At 41.3% G+C, this 16,504-nt stretch overlaps 1 long non-coding RNA gene across 1 annotated transcript; it reads left to right on the top strand.

The window, feature by feature from the left end:
- Positions 1-5,169: 5,169 nt before the first annotated feature.
- On the top strand, positions 5,170-7,810 carry LOC130166592 (uncharacterized). The gene is made up of 4 exons (XR_008827166.1): positions 5,170-5,656; positions 6,200-6,282; positions 7,082-7,159; positions 7,681-7,810. It is a non-coding gene; the product is annotated as an uncharacterized LOC130166592 (long non-coding RNA).
- Positions 7,811-16,504: the final 8,694 nt, after the last annotated feature.

The following is a 16,504-nucleotide window of genomic DNA, read 5'->3' as shown; positions in this document are numbered from 1 at the left end:
ACAATACCGATGTACTATTTCTTGCAACCAAGGTCGTGCGTAGTAGTGGTTAGTTTGCAACAGTTTCCATGTCCACATCCACAGTGAAAGTTCATACAACGAAGCGATTTGCTACGTGCACAACATGTGCTCGCCCTGTGGATCAGCTACAACACTCCATGTTATCCAAACCTCTCCAGATTCTCTCCACGATGGCGCGCAGCTCATGGCATCCACAACATTAACACTTCACAACGGCAGCGCCTGCTACACTCTTGCCTCCGACAGCAGTTGAACCGCTTTTTTACCGCGTGAAATGGTGGAAATTTAAATTATAGTCGCGCAAACTCGCCGGTATTTGAGCTGTCCTCAGACTGTTAACACTATGCTAATTTTAAGCTTTAACATTCAGCTGACACTATTTTGAGTGGACATTAGCTAGCAATAAGCATGCATGCACAGGTTCAAACAGTACATTAACATGTGACAGAGAAAAAACAGCGTCAACAAATTATCTCCAAGCTTTTGGGTGTTAAAATTTCCCACAAAGATAACTAGGCTACTTATTTTACATACTAACCGTTCAAGGTGTTCAGTAAAGCTGTGAGGGTGCAGACAGACCGTCTACTGTAGCTGCCTGTGCTCGTCCTGCCGAGTCAGTGTCGACCTCCGTGCAAGCACCGTTGCGCTGGCCTTGTCATGTGACCAGGGACATTTATGAATTAGGCCCCTCCCCTTTCTTGCAAAACTTAACATACCAAGTTATCTCTACTAACAATCAATCTTTCAGCTAAATAGTACAATCAACTAATGTTGTTTAGTAATGATAGCAGGTTTTTACAAAACATAAAAGTTTAAGTAATGATCAAAATCTGGGTTTACAGTGTAGATGGTAATAGTATGGCACCTTTGTGCTCGTGCTTGTGCACGTATCTTCTATAAACCAGCTCACAGGTCGATAAGCCGCACCCCCATATCTGCCGTCATCCTGTACACATTTTCCTGCTAATTGTTTGAATACAGATGAAATGAAACACTGTAGCTATTTTGATCTGTTTTTTTCTCTTTTTTGTTTTCTGCATAGGATGTAGGAGGGGAAATTAAGGGTAGTGTGTTAGCTGATGTTTGTGTTTGTGTAAAGGTTTGTTTTTTAAATCTGCACCTCCTAGTGGGTGTGTTTTGATTGTGATACTGTATATATACCCTTTTTTTCAGAGCAGAAGAAGAATAAGAGGGCGCTTTTTAGCAAAAAGATGCCTAACAATGGAAAACAGGACATAATGTGTATGGACCTACATTGGTCTGTTGTGAAATCTGTGTCAACAACTATCCAACATTCTCTCTCTTGGAACGAAAATAACTCAAGAAGACGAGGATTGTACCGATCAATGCTTTCATAGAATTCCTGCTTGAGGTTTTTGCCCACATTCCTGCTGAACTCCATAAACACCTGAAAAATACAGAGAGCAAAAGAAAACCAACAACCTAAGAACCTAGATCAATTGAGCTATACAAGGCAAGCCATCTGCAAAGTAGTGGTGAATCTTTGCTAAGTGGACATTAAGTGCATTAATGGAGTTGACACATTGGTGTAAGCAGGGAAATGGGACAGTTCTACCATAGTTGCCGTGTTTTAACCAATAATGTTTTAAAAGGTAACCCCTTTTTTCACACATAAACTCACAATACTTACACTTCCAAAGCATCCTCACAACACAAGGATCTGTAAAAATAGAAAACAAGAAAACTTTTAGTTCAACAACTCAGTTCAACTCAGCTCAACAATATCGCTGTTAAATAACAAAATGGTAATAGACCCGAAACGACGTCTGTGTTACACATAAAACCGGCATGTAAACAAGCCTGTCCGTGCGAGAGAGAGTGAGAGTGGGAAACAGAGTGGACACGGAGCGGTTGAGTTGAATACTTCAAAAAACAATACCGATGTACTATTTCTTGCAACCAAGGTCGTGCGTAGTAGTGGTTAGTTTGCAACAGTTTCCATGTCCACATCCACAGTGAAAGTTCATACAACGAAGCGATTTGCTACGTGCACAACATGTGCTCGCCCTGTGGATCAGCTACAACACTCCATGTTATCCAAACCTCTCCAGATTCTCTCCACGATGGCGCGCAGCTCATGGCATCCACAACATTAACACTTCACAACGGCAGCGCCTGCTACACTCTTGCCTCCGACAGCAGTTGAACCGCTTTTTTACCGCGTGAAATGGTGGAAATTTAAATTATAGTCGCGCAAACTCGCCGGTATTTGAGCTGTCCTCAGACTGTTAACACTATGCTAATTTTAAGCTTTAACATTCAGCTGACACTATTTTGAGTGGACATTAGCTAGCAATAAGCATGCATGCACAGGTTCAAACAGTACATTAACATGTGACAGAGAAAAAACAGCGTCAACAAATTATCTCCAAGCTTTTGGGTGTTAAAATTTCCCACAAAGATAACTAGGCTACTTATTTTACATACTAACCGTTCAAGGTGTTCAGTAAAGCTGTGAGGGTGCAGACAGACCGTCTACTGTAGCTGCCTGTGCTCGTCCTGCCGAGTCAGTGTCGACCTCCGTGCAAGCACCGTTGCGCTGGCCTTGTCATGTGACCAGGGACATTTATGAATTAGGCCCCTCCCCTTTCTTGCAAAACTTAACATACCAAGTTATCTCTACTAACAATCAATCTTTCAGCTAAATAGTACAATCAACTAATGTTGTTTAGTAATGATAGCAGGTTTTTACAAAACATAAAAGTTTAAGTAATGATCAAAATCTGGGTTTACAGTGTAGATGGTAATAGTATGGCACCTTTGTGCTCGTGCTTGTGCACGTATCTTCTATAAACCAGCTCACAGGTCGATAAGCCGCACCCCCATATCTGCCGTCATCCTGTACACATTTTCCTGCTAATTGTTTGAATACAGATGAAATGAAACACTGTAGCTATTTTGATCTGTTTTTTTCTCTTTTTTGTTTTCTGCATAGGATGTAGGAGGGGAAATTAAGGGTAGTGTGTTAGCTGATGTTTGTGTTTGTGTAAAGGTTTGTTTTTTAAATCTGCACCTCCTAGTGGGTGTGTTTTGATTGTGATACTGTATATATACCCTTTTTTTCAGACTAGAAGAAGAATAAGAGGGCGCTTTTTAGCAAAAAGATGCCTAACAATGGAAAACAGGACATCACCAATACCTGCGGTATTGCAGGTATGTGTGCTTATTCCGAACAGGATGCGCCTCATCGCAAAAAGAGTATAAAGCCTTCGGATGGTTTTAAGATAGAGTTCGAGGGGGGGTACGTTTATTCTGTTGAATATCATGATGGAAAGGTTACACTCTGTGGGAGTACTAGTGCAGGCGTTTTTTTTACAGAAATTCCGAATCACAGAGCATGGTTTCCATGATTGGAAATTGTTTCACTCTGTGGTCTGCCCCGACCTTGACCAGCCTGGTCTCCCTGAGACGATATTAGATTAGATTAGATTAGATTAGATTCAACTTTATTGTCATTGCACAGAGTACACGTACTAAGACAACGAAATGCAGTTAGTATCTAACCAGAAGTGCAAAAGAGCAGTTAAAGTGCAAGTGTGTGCTGTACAGGTATGTAAAGTGAGGGTGTGCATAAGTAAAGTGGAGATGTGCATATGTAGGGTACAAAATTACAATGATGAGGTAGCGGGAATAAATACAGTGAGTGCTAGACAATGAGTAGAGACGGTTCAGAACAGTTCAGTGCAAGGTTAGGTGGCTGAGGGGGTTGGTGTGGCAGTCACAGTCTCTGGGTTGTGTGTGTGTGGGGGGGGACACCGGGGTTGTGAGTTCAGCAGGGTGACCGCTGCAGGGAAGAAGCTTTTCCTGAACCTGCTGGTCCTGGAGCGGAGAACCCTGTAGCGTTTCCCTGAGGGGAGGAGGGAAAACAGTCTGTGGCTGGGGTGAGAGCTGTCCCTCACGATGCTGCGCGCCTTCCGCAGACACCTCTTGCTCTGGACAGCCTCGATAGAGGGGAGGGGAGAACCGGTGATGCGTTGGGCGGTTTTCACCACCCTCTGGAGTGACTTCTGGTCCGCGATAGAGCAGCTACCATACCACACCGAGATGCAGTTGGTGAGGATGCTCTCGATGGTGCAGCGGTAGAAGTTCACCAGGATCTGAGGTGACAGGTGGGCCTTCTTGAGTCTCCTCAGGAAGAAAAGGCGCTGGTGAGCCTTCTTGACCAGGGTTGAGGTGTTGAGAGACCAGGAGAGGTCCTCGGAGATGTGGACACCCAGGAACTTGAAGCTGGTGACACGCTCAACCTCCGTCTCGTTGATGAGCAGGGGGGCGGGTGTGTCACTCCTCTTCCTGAAGTCCACAATGAGTTCTTTGGTCTTCTTGATGTTGAGGGCCAGGTTGTTGTCGGCGCACCACTCTGCCAGATGCTGGACCTCTTCTCTGTACGCTGACTCATCGTTGTTTCTGATGAGGCCAATCACCGTTGTGTCGTCTGCAAACTTGACGATGGAGTTGGAACCATGTACAGGTGTGCAGTCGTAGGTGAAGAGGGAGTAGAGGAGAGGACTCAGCACGCAGCCTTGAGGGACGCCGGTGTTCAGGGTGAGGGTAGAGGAGGTGTGGTTTCCTAGCCTAACAGACTGGGGTCTGTTGGTCAAGAAGTCCAGTATCCAGTTACAGAGGGAAGCGTTGATACCCAGGTCGCTGAGTTTGGTGATCAGCTTGGAGGGGATTATGGTGTTGAATGCTGAGCTGAAGTCTATGAACAGCATTCTCACATAAGTGTTGTTATTGTCCAGGTGAGAGAGGGCGGAGTGTAGTGCCATGGAGATGGCATCTTCCGTACTCCTATTCTGGCGGTAGGCGAATTGGAGGGGGTCCAGGGTGGATGGTAGAAGGGTTTTAAGGTGAGCCAGGACCAGCCGCTCTAAGTATATAATATAATGTATGTGTCGCAGTGGGTCAGTGTTGCATGTGTGAAAATGTAGTGTTGAGGCCGATCGCTTCAATCGCTCATTTAATTTTTCTCAGTGTTTGTGAAGACAGAGAGAAGGTGATTGCGACCAGAGGTCGTGAAGAATGGCTATTACGCCCATACCCACTCACTCTGGAAGAATATTACGCGTGGTTTAAAACCCTTTTCATTATCCAGTGGTGCAACTGGCGGGCTGTGCAAAATGTGTTTAGTGAAGTTGACGAGGCAATCAAAAGAGGAAGAATCAACACTTTTTATGAAGGTGGTAGAAAACGTCTTGTTTTTGACGATATACCGTCTGGTGCGCAAACTGGTCATCTGTGTAGGCCGAAAATCACTTGACACCCAGACTACTAATGATGAATGGTAGGTAGGGTAGGTATGTAAATTATAATCTATAAGTTGTTGTTTTATGCCAAAATGTCTGTGTAAAGAGATTTTTAAAACAGCATGTGATGTTTTTTTTGTTTGTTTTTTTCCGGACAACACCCCGTGCAGCGGGTTCCCTCTATCACAATCGTCCTGGTCACCGCCATCACCATCATTGTCAACACCGTCTCCTCCATCTTCTCCTTCTCAGCCGCCCTGGACATCTCCCCCATCACCTCGATCATCCCCATCTCTTCCTCCATCTCTGATGATCAGGGCACCCCGATATCTCCACTGTCTCCACCACCCCCTGCTGACTCACACAATGCGGTGGGTGTCTGCTCTGCTGTCGACAACAACCCAACTGGTGTGAAGTTTCGGGAGAACTGCTACGGCTGCCAGATCAGTCACCCCAGCCAGAAACACCACCAGTTGGAGATAACTGGGTGTTTCTGTGAGCGCCACTTTGATAGCCTTATAAAAAGGCTCTGGACTGATCGTTTTGTCCCCGCAATTTCCCGATTCTTGAGAGCAAATGGCATGGAAGGCTGTGAGGACCGAGTCCAAGGTGCTGCAGAGAGTATCCTGCAAGAGCTAAAATCTACGGAAGCCGAGAACGGCCATGCTCCTTTTCAATTTTTAGTTTTTTTCTTTTAATTGGCACTGTTTTCTCGTTATAACAACTTATTATTTCGTTGTCTCGATATAGCAAAGATTGTTTTCTCGTGATAACGAATTAATTATTTCGTTATCATGAGATAACAAAGATTGTTTTCTCATGATAACGATTTCATTATTTCGTTATCACGAGATAACAAAGATTGTTTTCTCGACATTACGAATTAATTATTTCGTTATCTCAATATAATGAAGGTCAGGTGTGATGATTGTGTGCTGGACTGGACCGGAGCATCCTCATTTCAGCCCACGAGCTGCCACCGGCTGCTTCAGCTAAGGTAACATTAACGTTAACAACATTTATTTAACCGGATGTTATGTGTATGCTAATGTAATCAAACGTGTATGAATTCTTTTAATAGTGCTTTGATATGTGTGGTTTTTATTATTATCATTATTATGGTTTGTGTGGCACAGCATTGCTTGCAGTGATGGGCAGTAGAGTCGCTACCTAGCCTAGCATAGGAGTTTAGCTAGGCTACATTTATCAGTAGATTGGCCGCAGCGTCGCTGTTTTCTTAATTTTCTCTATTAATTAACTTTTCAGTAGCTTAGCTCTTTTATTGAGGAAGTTGTGCGGTAACGTACACACAAGCTTCATTTTCCCCTGAAGTTCATCAAGCACTGCTGCTGTGCAGAGCTTCTCCGAAATGAATGATGACGGTCCTCTCATTACCTGGGGCAGTGATATGTGAAAGATCCTTCCCAGCCGCTGTCGTGCATGGGTCGGTAATTTAATGTAGGCCTACTGAAACTGGTAGCGTAGCTGGACACTACCGTGGTATCCGATTAAAACTATAGTTAAAACCAAGCGTCAAGCCAATATCCAATAACTAGTCAACTTTACCGCGGTGCTCACTACCTTTCTTAAGTAGTTTGTCCAATACTGATTGCATGGTCAATTCAAAATGTGGCTGTCTGCTTGGTAAACCAGCCATCACGATTTGACAAGCCAATTAACTAATCTGAAGAATTATGACAACCCTTTTGTATAGTGAAGGGACAGTAGTCAAGAGTTGGAACAATTTTGTTGCCGCTGCTAACAAGAATGACTACTTCAATTGTTTAATCCTACAGATCATGGACCAGTTTCTCTCTGCCCTGAGAGAAAGGGGCGTTCCTGAGGAGAACCTCAGAAGAATGGCAGAGGACAAGGTAAAGTACATAATCTTAAATCAATATTCAAAGGCATTGCCTGCACATTCCAACAAAGAGTGACACTTGATGAACCATTTTAGTCCAATTTGGTAGCTGTAAGTCTGTATAATTATAAATATGATCCATTTGGGCATCAATACTGGCATGATAGGCTACCTGTATTTATCTGTACAAGATGGACATAAAATAATGTATATGACTTGATACTGGTCATATAGTATTAACTATATGTTAATACTAATAATAATGTTTTGGGATTTTTTGCTGTTAAAACAAATAAAAACAGCTACGATCAGTTTAAAAGGTTGTGTGATCTGTAATGTAATTGGTTTCAAGCTGGTTGAACTGATGGCTCATTTGGTGTCCAGCTAATGTCATTCTGGGTGTAGTGGAGAAACTACTAGTAAAGTTCAAACTGGGTACTTGTTCAGGGTTTATCACCAGGCTCACACCAGGTAAGTGGGGGAATAAAAAGTTCAAAGGTTGATATGCTTTGTTTTCTTTACTTTCCTTTTCAGCAGTGCACAGGCAGTTGGCGTTTACACTGAGTGTGGATTTCAAAAAAAAGAATACAAAAATATACAATGTTAAACACTCATAATTACAGCGGAAGTGAATATAATTGTTTTCTCAGAAATAAACAGGAACTCAAACTCAAAATACATGTAGCCGTGTTGTGCATTCATTCAAATACTGATGTGAGATAGTTCTCAAAGTTGCCCTAAGTGTTTATTTGTTTTATTTTGAGTGTAACATTGTTGTGAAATAAGTAAAATGTGAAGCAGATTTTATGTGAGCGGTACAGTAGCATGTTGTTGCTGATTTTGGTCACAAGGTGGCAATGTTGCCTCATATCAAAGTATAAAATTAGTATTTTTCCTTACAAGGTTTAGTTCCTTTTTTTTTATTTATTTTTTTTAATAAAGTTTCTTGATATAGGCAGAGGTGGGTAGAGCCACCAATTGTACTTAAGTAAAAGTATTGTAACTTTAGGACAATATTACTCAAAGTACTTTGTATTAAAACTACTCTAAAAAGTAGGCTCCAAATTTATCCAGAAATTTAGTCAAGTAAGTGTAACAGCTACCAGAGTTGGGTAGTAACTAGTAACATTTACTCTACAGTTACTTCTGTAACTTTTTGGAGAAATTTTACTTTTAAGAGTAGTTTTAATGTGAAATACTTTTTACTTAATATTGTTGGAAAGTAACAATAACAAACAAAAATTGAGTTCATTTTTTAGCTACTATAGATGGACATAGGGGAGAAAAGTGCCAAGTGAAAAGTGTTGTCTAGAGTGAAATGTTATAGGTAGAACTCTGTTAGAGCCCTTTTGGAACCTTCGTTTTTGAGTGTGATGGATACTATAAGTTAATGACATATCTGCTTTTGTGTCGACAACACTTTTTTTCCCCCAATGGTACATCACCAAAAGGCAAATTAGAGGACTTTGAGTGCATGCTTTCTGTGATTGATTGGATTGAATGTCTGTTTTCCACAGACAGATGTCTTCTTCAAATCCAATAGCCACTCTTTCATACTGTAGTGGATGCAAATAATCTTGTGCATGATAGAGCTCAGGTACATTGTACATCAGGCATGGTTTTCAATGAAACAAAGCGAGTCTGTTTCCACCTGGTCAAATACGATGGTCACCCACATTGTCACAACGGTGTCTAGCTCCTTCTGCAACCCAAAAACATGAGTATTTCAATACATATGATATGACTTTTTTTGAAAATGAGTACATGGAAGAAGGCACCTTAGCCGTATTACATTGTATATATATATATTTTATTTCATGCAATTATAGCACCATAATGGGGAAATGCTGGGTTCAATATGATTTTTTTTTTGCTATGGTGGAGTTAACAGCAGAATAGTTACTGTGTTCCAGTTTCCAAGACTGAGCCATAGGAAACTATGCCATAATGAAGTCAAGAGTATTGACGCCAGGAGAAAAACACTAACATAAAAAACAATTACATATTCACTTAGAGTCATTATTACAAATCATGCTGATCATTATTACTGCGATTAGATCATTCAGATTTTTTTTGCATATGTGTGTCTGCTCCGTGTGTGAGTGCATGCGCGTTGATTACCAGCGAAATACTGCGCTGTTGACTTTAGCCAGGTTTTTTCAACTAGCCATGACTGCGCCTGACCACTTCTCATTTTTAGACCAACACGCCCAGAGAAGCGCAAGTTTATTTGAGCAGGGTGTGAAAACGGTCACTGTGCCTTCATCAAATTAGCAATGACACTTGCTACATGGACTTTGCACTGTGCAGCACGCTATATACCATCTATATATAGCCCGTAATATTTTAGTATAAATGGTTGGTTTAGGTTGATCACAGCTGCACAGTTGCGTTTACACAGAGATCTGTACTGCCAATCAAAAGGCGCATGTATAAACGTCATGCTGATGAATCATGCATGTTTGTGAAGTTGGATTTAATATGAGCTTGAGGTTCAATTGAGGAAATATGGACCCTATAAAGAGCGCACAGCAGTGCGTAACAGTCGTGCATAATGACAGCCCCTCGCCAGTGTAGCGTTAAGCCATATTTTAGGATTTACTCTTGTTGAAATGGGGCACCAGTCCTCTAGGAGGACAACAATGAATTACTTCATTGCCAAATTTATCAATCTCATATCGGAAGCCATGACTTCTCGATTCAATGGATCTCCAGTCTCTACGTCAAAAGAATACAACAGGACAACAACTGGGTGTAAATAAAGGAGTTCATTTAACTAAACTACTATGTACAGAGTATATGCAAGGTGTCATAGAGATGAACATAATAATGAAATGAGCAGTGTGATGAGTTGGCAATGGTGGGAGAGAATATATTATGGCTATACACTATGGCTATACAGCTAATGATACTACATCTACAAATTAGGTTTGATGATTAATGATTAAATATTGCTATATTTCGACATCAACCCAGTCATGAGCAGAGTGTTAAGACCAGCCTACTGTGAGTTGCGCTGTAGCTGGAGACCCTCGGCTGGAACCCAGGTGGCTGTGGTTGCCGTGGTAACCCCGGAGACGCGGGATCTAGGTGGATTCTCCTGGAGGCCGTGTCCCGATATCATGATGACGGATTCTGCCAGGGGTCTCAGCGGTTCAGCTCCGGTGGAGTTTGCCAGGAGACTTTCTTTCTCTGGCACTCTTGATTTCTGCTCGGCTTCTCTGCAGGCGGTCGTGCAGAGGTGTTATCTGCTGGGGTCTCTTGCGGGTTGATGCGAAATAAACTCTAATGCTCTTCACTTTGGCTGGATAACTTTAGAGGAGACTGGCGTTGACCAGATGACTCTAAAGTTGTCAAAATCTTCAAAAAGGAAAACTTGATGATGATTAAAAGTTACAAAATTACTCTGAGGCACTTCTGTTGCTTTGGTTCAGTTGGTCTTGACTTGGCTTATAAAATAAAAGATCGCGCATGTAGACAAAAATCATGTTACTTGTAGCTTGTGGCAAAGAAAAATAAAAGATGCGAAAAGTGCAAAAATGACTAAGAGCCATGAGTTTGTGACTAGCAGCTTAGAGCTAAGAGTTTCCATGGCTACAGAGCCGGGCTTTGAGCCGGGACTCTGAGCTTTGAGCAAAGATCTCAGCTTCTAGTTTCTGCATCGTTTCTCGCTTCTCGCATCTCCTTGTCATCTGGGTTTCTCTGACTTTTCTTTCTCTTCTGGTTTCTGGATTCTGAACAGATTTTCGGGGCTTTTCGGGGCTTCTGAAGCCAATGCCGGACGGCATTGGCTTCTGACCTGATTTAGGCTTAGGCCTGGAATTGGCTTCGGCTTTTGGCTTAGAATAGGCTTAGAATAGGCAATGTGTGAATTGTTCACGACTGTTTTATCCCCTGGGGGCTGCCGCATGTTTCATGGGCACCACCCATCTTCTCCTGTGTTTCCACTTGGAGAAGAGAGTAATTTTCCACTGAACTTTAGAATAATTTAAATCTAGAGTTTACTTATAAACTCGCACATCCTTCTTCCAACATGACCACAAAAAATTAAATGAAATAACATAAAACTACTTGCACTAATAATGGCAGAGAGGAGTAATAGGAGTGTTAGTAGTTAGTAGATTGATAGTTTCCTATCAATCTGATAGTTTGATGGTGGAAAGAGTCGCAAAGTGTCAATTGTGGGTCCGTAACTCTGCATGTCCTTATAATGAACTTCCTTAATGGCTTTTGACTGATGCCAGGCCACGTATGACGCTACACCAGGAAACACAATAAATGACATGCCTTCTTTCTTTCATCTTTGTCATAGTGACAGATAATAATAATAATAATAATGATAATACATTTTATTTAAAGGCGCCTTTCTTGGCACTCAAGGACACCGTACACAGTTACACAAATTGAGATTAAAAACATATTAAGAATTAATTAACAACAATAAAAATGAAATATAAAAATAAAAACAATACAAAAGTGACAGTAGACAGTAGCAATGATGGTTGGTGGGACCAAAACAGCTCGCAACCAGCCGGGAGAAGTCGCTGGGCTGTTGCCATGTCTCGGCCAAACAAAAGTCTAGCCCACGGTCTGCGATGATGTCCATGTGCTATAAATAATTGGGCCCTGGGACACTGTAAGATCTTCTCCGAAGTCTTGTTCCTCTCCGTTTCACTACACCCATTCTGGCCAGGAGACTCTACATGTGGGTGAGGAGCTTGACAGAGACTGCTGGGGAACCATGTTACGGGCCACCAACTCAAGTCCTGCTGTTAACAAGAACAGCAGTTAAGGTCAAAGGTCAGCATCAATGGATCTATACCAGCAAAGTAAGGCGGGACCCAATGCAACAGCCAAGAAGAAGCAGTGGACTGAGGACCTCAGAGAAGCAACAACAGAGACTAGAACAGATGAAGGGGAGCTGTTAATAGCTATAACTCTTCTAGTTATCATCTAAGGACAAGGACTGATGCAGCAATTGGATAAAGTTAGAAACTGAAAAAAAGAGGGGAGATAGAAGATAAATGTGAACTTTGTTTAGTATGTTTTAGTGTATGAAGTAGAAATTGTAGTTGATATATTCAATATACTTAGATTTTATGATAGCATGTATATTCATTTATTCATGTTCATGTATTCATGTTATTGTATTGAAAGGAAAACATCAAGGGAAGAATTAAATGAATGAAAAAGAATATGTGCCCAATGCAAGCCAAAAAGGCAACCGCCTAAAGATGGCTGGAAAGTATTTCTAGGGCCCAAAGGGGAATTTTCCCTTTCATAGGGTTTTTGGCCTATATTTGCACTGAGGACTTTGATATGTTATGCATTTGATGTCAAATATTATCTCTTATAATTATATGCTTGAGTTATTGAATATATGTTAATCAATATGTAACCTCAGCCCCTGAAAAAAAAAGGGGATATAAAAAAGGGAAGATTGTATGGTTGTATTTGTTTTGCATGTTGGTAACTTTGGTTTAAGGATGTTAAGAATGTGAACCTTGGGTAAGCTGCTGACTTTTGGGGTAAGCAGAATGTCAAGGGATCCATTACATATCTGGATTTTATGGTTATATATATTGTTGTTTATGAGTTTATCTACATCCTGCAGAGATTTAGTGATGCACCCCCTTTTTAGGAGGAGGTAAGCAATAAAAGTGAAACAGAGGTAAGGGTCTCAAGGTTAACAGATGTTAGTTACAACACCCAAAACAACATACGATATAAGCAGCTCAAGTTCTGTCATTCGGAGAGAGACTTGATCGGTCCGTCATGCAAGAATAAACCTGCCAAATTGAAGTGTTGACTTGTTGGTCTTATTTGTACACTTTTTCATCTCTTGGTCACTAGAAATCATCTTTTTAGTACTTTTAGTGATTGGATGGGAGACTGACTGGGAATACCAGGTGCTATAAACTTTTTTATATCTGTCATATATCTGTCATTTTTCACATCAACTCTCATTTCTCTCAGGAAAGCCTCAGAATTATGTTTCCTGTCTGCTCTAGTTGCAAATATGACGTTTATGAAGAAAGAAATTGGATGGGACCAACCAGAAAACGAACAATTTGTGTGCTACTCTTGTTCAAAGTTCATTTAGTGTTAAACATGATGTAAAATGAATTGCTTTGAGTGAGAGCAGTGCAGAGATTAACATTTAAATTTTTTCAAAAACATCATTCTGAGACTTACCTGAGACAAATGACAGTTAATGTGAAAAATGAGTGAATAAAGTGAAAACTGATTTATAATATTATACTATTTTAACAATACACAGAAGGATCTGCTTTGAGCAAGATTAGTGCACAAATTAGCAATTGTGCTTTTGCAGGGCAAACTGAACACATTCTGATATAAATGCATGTTTTCCATCATATGATTGCAACTCTGCAAGGCAGGAAACCTCATCCTGAGGCTTTCTGGAGAGAAATGACAGTTGATGTGTCCTCAGATCCCATACTATGTCTATAATACACTATGTAAACAAAAAATGTACAATCACAACTCAAGGTTAAAAAAAAAATTTTCCCATTGAAGCCCTGCAAAAAACTGCAAATGTTGATCCCTCTTCCATTACAGCATAACATCAGTCTTTTATTCTGAAGTCGAGATTCCAAAATTATAGTTCTTACTTTTTTCAACTGGATGAAGAATAGAATAATATATTATACCTTATAGGTGCAGTAAATTTCAGTACATAAATTACAGTAGGCTATTGAGCTTTGAAGATATGTGTGTGTGTGGTTAGTGAGCTTTGAAGATGTGTGTGTGTATGTGTGTTGGGGGGGTGCACTATAAATATGTGTGTGTGCACTATAAATATGTGTGTGTGCCTATATGTGTGTGTGCCTATATGCAATGCAAGTGTTTATAATTACTTTTCAATATGGGCTGAGAGCAAGTGGCTCTCACGGCATTATATTATATATAAACAAATTCTCCCTTTAGTATTTTTTATATGGAAAATAATTCATGAAGTGACATTATTTGAACAAACTATGAGGGTTTACAATCCTGAAAATCATTAAATATATGACATTAACTGATGTGGAAAAATTATAGTTTTTATTGCAATTTATTTTGTCCTCTAAGAACTACCTTATAATTTTTCAAACAAGGGTTAAGTCTGAGATACCCTGAATGTCCTAGATGCGTTAGCGTAAGACGGGCATTGAGCATGCAGAGAAGCTCACTCAATGAATGTGGAAGAATTCACAGGAGAGTGGTGCGAAAGTGGAAGCAACAGTGAAATCCAGAATGAGCAACGTCAAATAATTATCAGAGTAAGTATGTTTTTCTAATGCAGTCTGTGAAGTTGGAATTTCGGTATGTGACATTGGCAGTGTTAGTTTAGTTACTCCCAGAAATTTGGGCAATATGAGCACATGGTAGCAAGCTAAGGAATAGACAATACGTAATGCTAACTAGTGGGAATACAGAAGAGTAGCCACTGAACTGTTGAATTACAGGTTTGCGGCCTAGCCGATAAGCACCATTATTTTACTGTTCAGAGTTTTTTGGCATGTTAGTCTTATAAGTACATCCATCTGAAATGACAATTAGCCCTAGGGATGAAAGTCATTAAGGGTGGCGCGCTTAGGTGGACACAGAGGGAACTTGTCGGGATATTGACTGGAAGTGGCAGAGGGGAGAGCTGTCTGTGGTGTGTAAGACAGATATAATACACTTGCCTTCGTAATGTTTGGCACCACTAATGTTTTAGCAGCCATGTGCAGGCTAATGCCTAATTTTAAACGAGTGAGTGGGCAAGCGAGAGTGAGGGAGCAGGAGTGCTTTGGCTGCTGGGACAGGGATCAGATCTGGGTGACCTTTTAACTGTGTATGTGTATGTTATGAACCAAATTTTGTGATAAAATACATTAACAGTCCCTCAAGCATATCAGATCATGAATTTTGTGTATATATTGCTGAATGTAGAGAGATGTTGGTTCACAGCAATATAAAGGTGGTAAGTCACAGCCATTGACTGCTGATTTTTCTCATGCTATTGTGATATCATATATGAATCCAAATTGCACTTAGGTATGATATATTCACAGTTGGGCTGGCACTATTTGAAAATGCATGAACACACCCAATCATTAATAAATAATCAGTAAACCCATCTTCTAATTACCAGTCTGCAAATGAATACTCAAGTGGCAGTAGCCTGACCTGTAACCAAACCCTGACTTTGACGTGTATAGATTGATCTAGTATTGTCATGTTGTAATGTAAAGTAATAAAATAACTACCTGTAACTGTAACTATTTCATAACTATAGAACAAAAAAGTGTGCTTGTTAGTGCCACGGGTGCTCAGCTCCGAGGCACTCCTCTACAGCTAGAATAGCTGAGAGGAGTGCCTCGGGGCGGTGTTAAAATTCCAATTTTTCCCAAAGTTATTCCCAAAAAACTGGGAATAAATAATGCATTAGAAATGCATTGGAATTTTCTTAAGAAACCCACCTTTTTTCGACAAAATTGCACCTTTTTGCTGTTGGGACTCAGTCATTCAATAGACCAAATGTTTCTTTGCTCCACTGGACAAAGGAATTCACACCCCACAGTTCCTCACGGTTCACACCTGGGGATGACCCTTCCCCCCCATGGACCCCACTGGCCAGCCAGTGTGGGCCAGCGTGTGACATGTGACCCCCTAAGGTGTCACAAACAAAACCAGTCTTCTAGACCCCTTCTCTCTCTCTTCCCTTCTTGGCTTGCTCTGGAGAGCAGCTCCAGCCCTCTCCTCTCGGTTCTTCAAAGGGCAACAAGGCCCCAGCCCAGGTCAGCTCTGCTACCTGAGAAACTAGCTCTCTCGCCGGCCTGCAACCAGCAGCCTGCAAACACTCTTCTCCTCCACAACAGCGACCTGCTTCGGATTAACTGTGAGTGAACCAAATCCTCTTCAGAATCAGCGGCTACAACACAAGGCCAGCTGATTTTCCAAGCAACAGGAGTCGTAGCAGAGTTAGCATGGAACAGCTAACTCTGTGAGGGGAACAAAGGAGATACCAGCAAGCAACACAGCCAGACAGGACTTTATTCCACCAGGAAACCCCCCAAACTCACTGGATTTTACAAACCACTGGAAAGGACCTCTTTGCTTGTTCCAAGGATCGGGTAACGTTAACGGACTGGGCCTTACCTCTCCCAGCACAGCATAGCACCGCATAGCTAATCAGCAGAAGTCTTAACTTGTTAATGTACTTGTTGATTGATGTCTTGTTGTTGTAATGTTTGCTTAGGTTGTGGTCAGTCATACAGTTAATCGAGTACTCGTATGTTCACACACATAGCAGTACGTCTCAGTCCTAGAACCTGCATGAAGGTAACCTTCCCCCTCTAACCTGGTA

This window comes from Seriola aureovittata, chromosome 3 (assembly GCF_021018895.1).
Source record: "Seriola aureovittata isolate HTS-2021-v1 ecotype China chromosome 3, ASM2101889v1, whole genome shotgun sequence".
Taxonomy (NCBI): domain Eukaryota; kingdom Metazoa; phylum Chordata; class Actinopteri; order Carangiformes; family Carangidae; genus Seriola; species Seriola aureovittata.
This window is presented reverse-complemented; position numbering and strand designations above follow the sequence as displayed.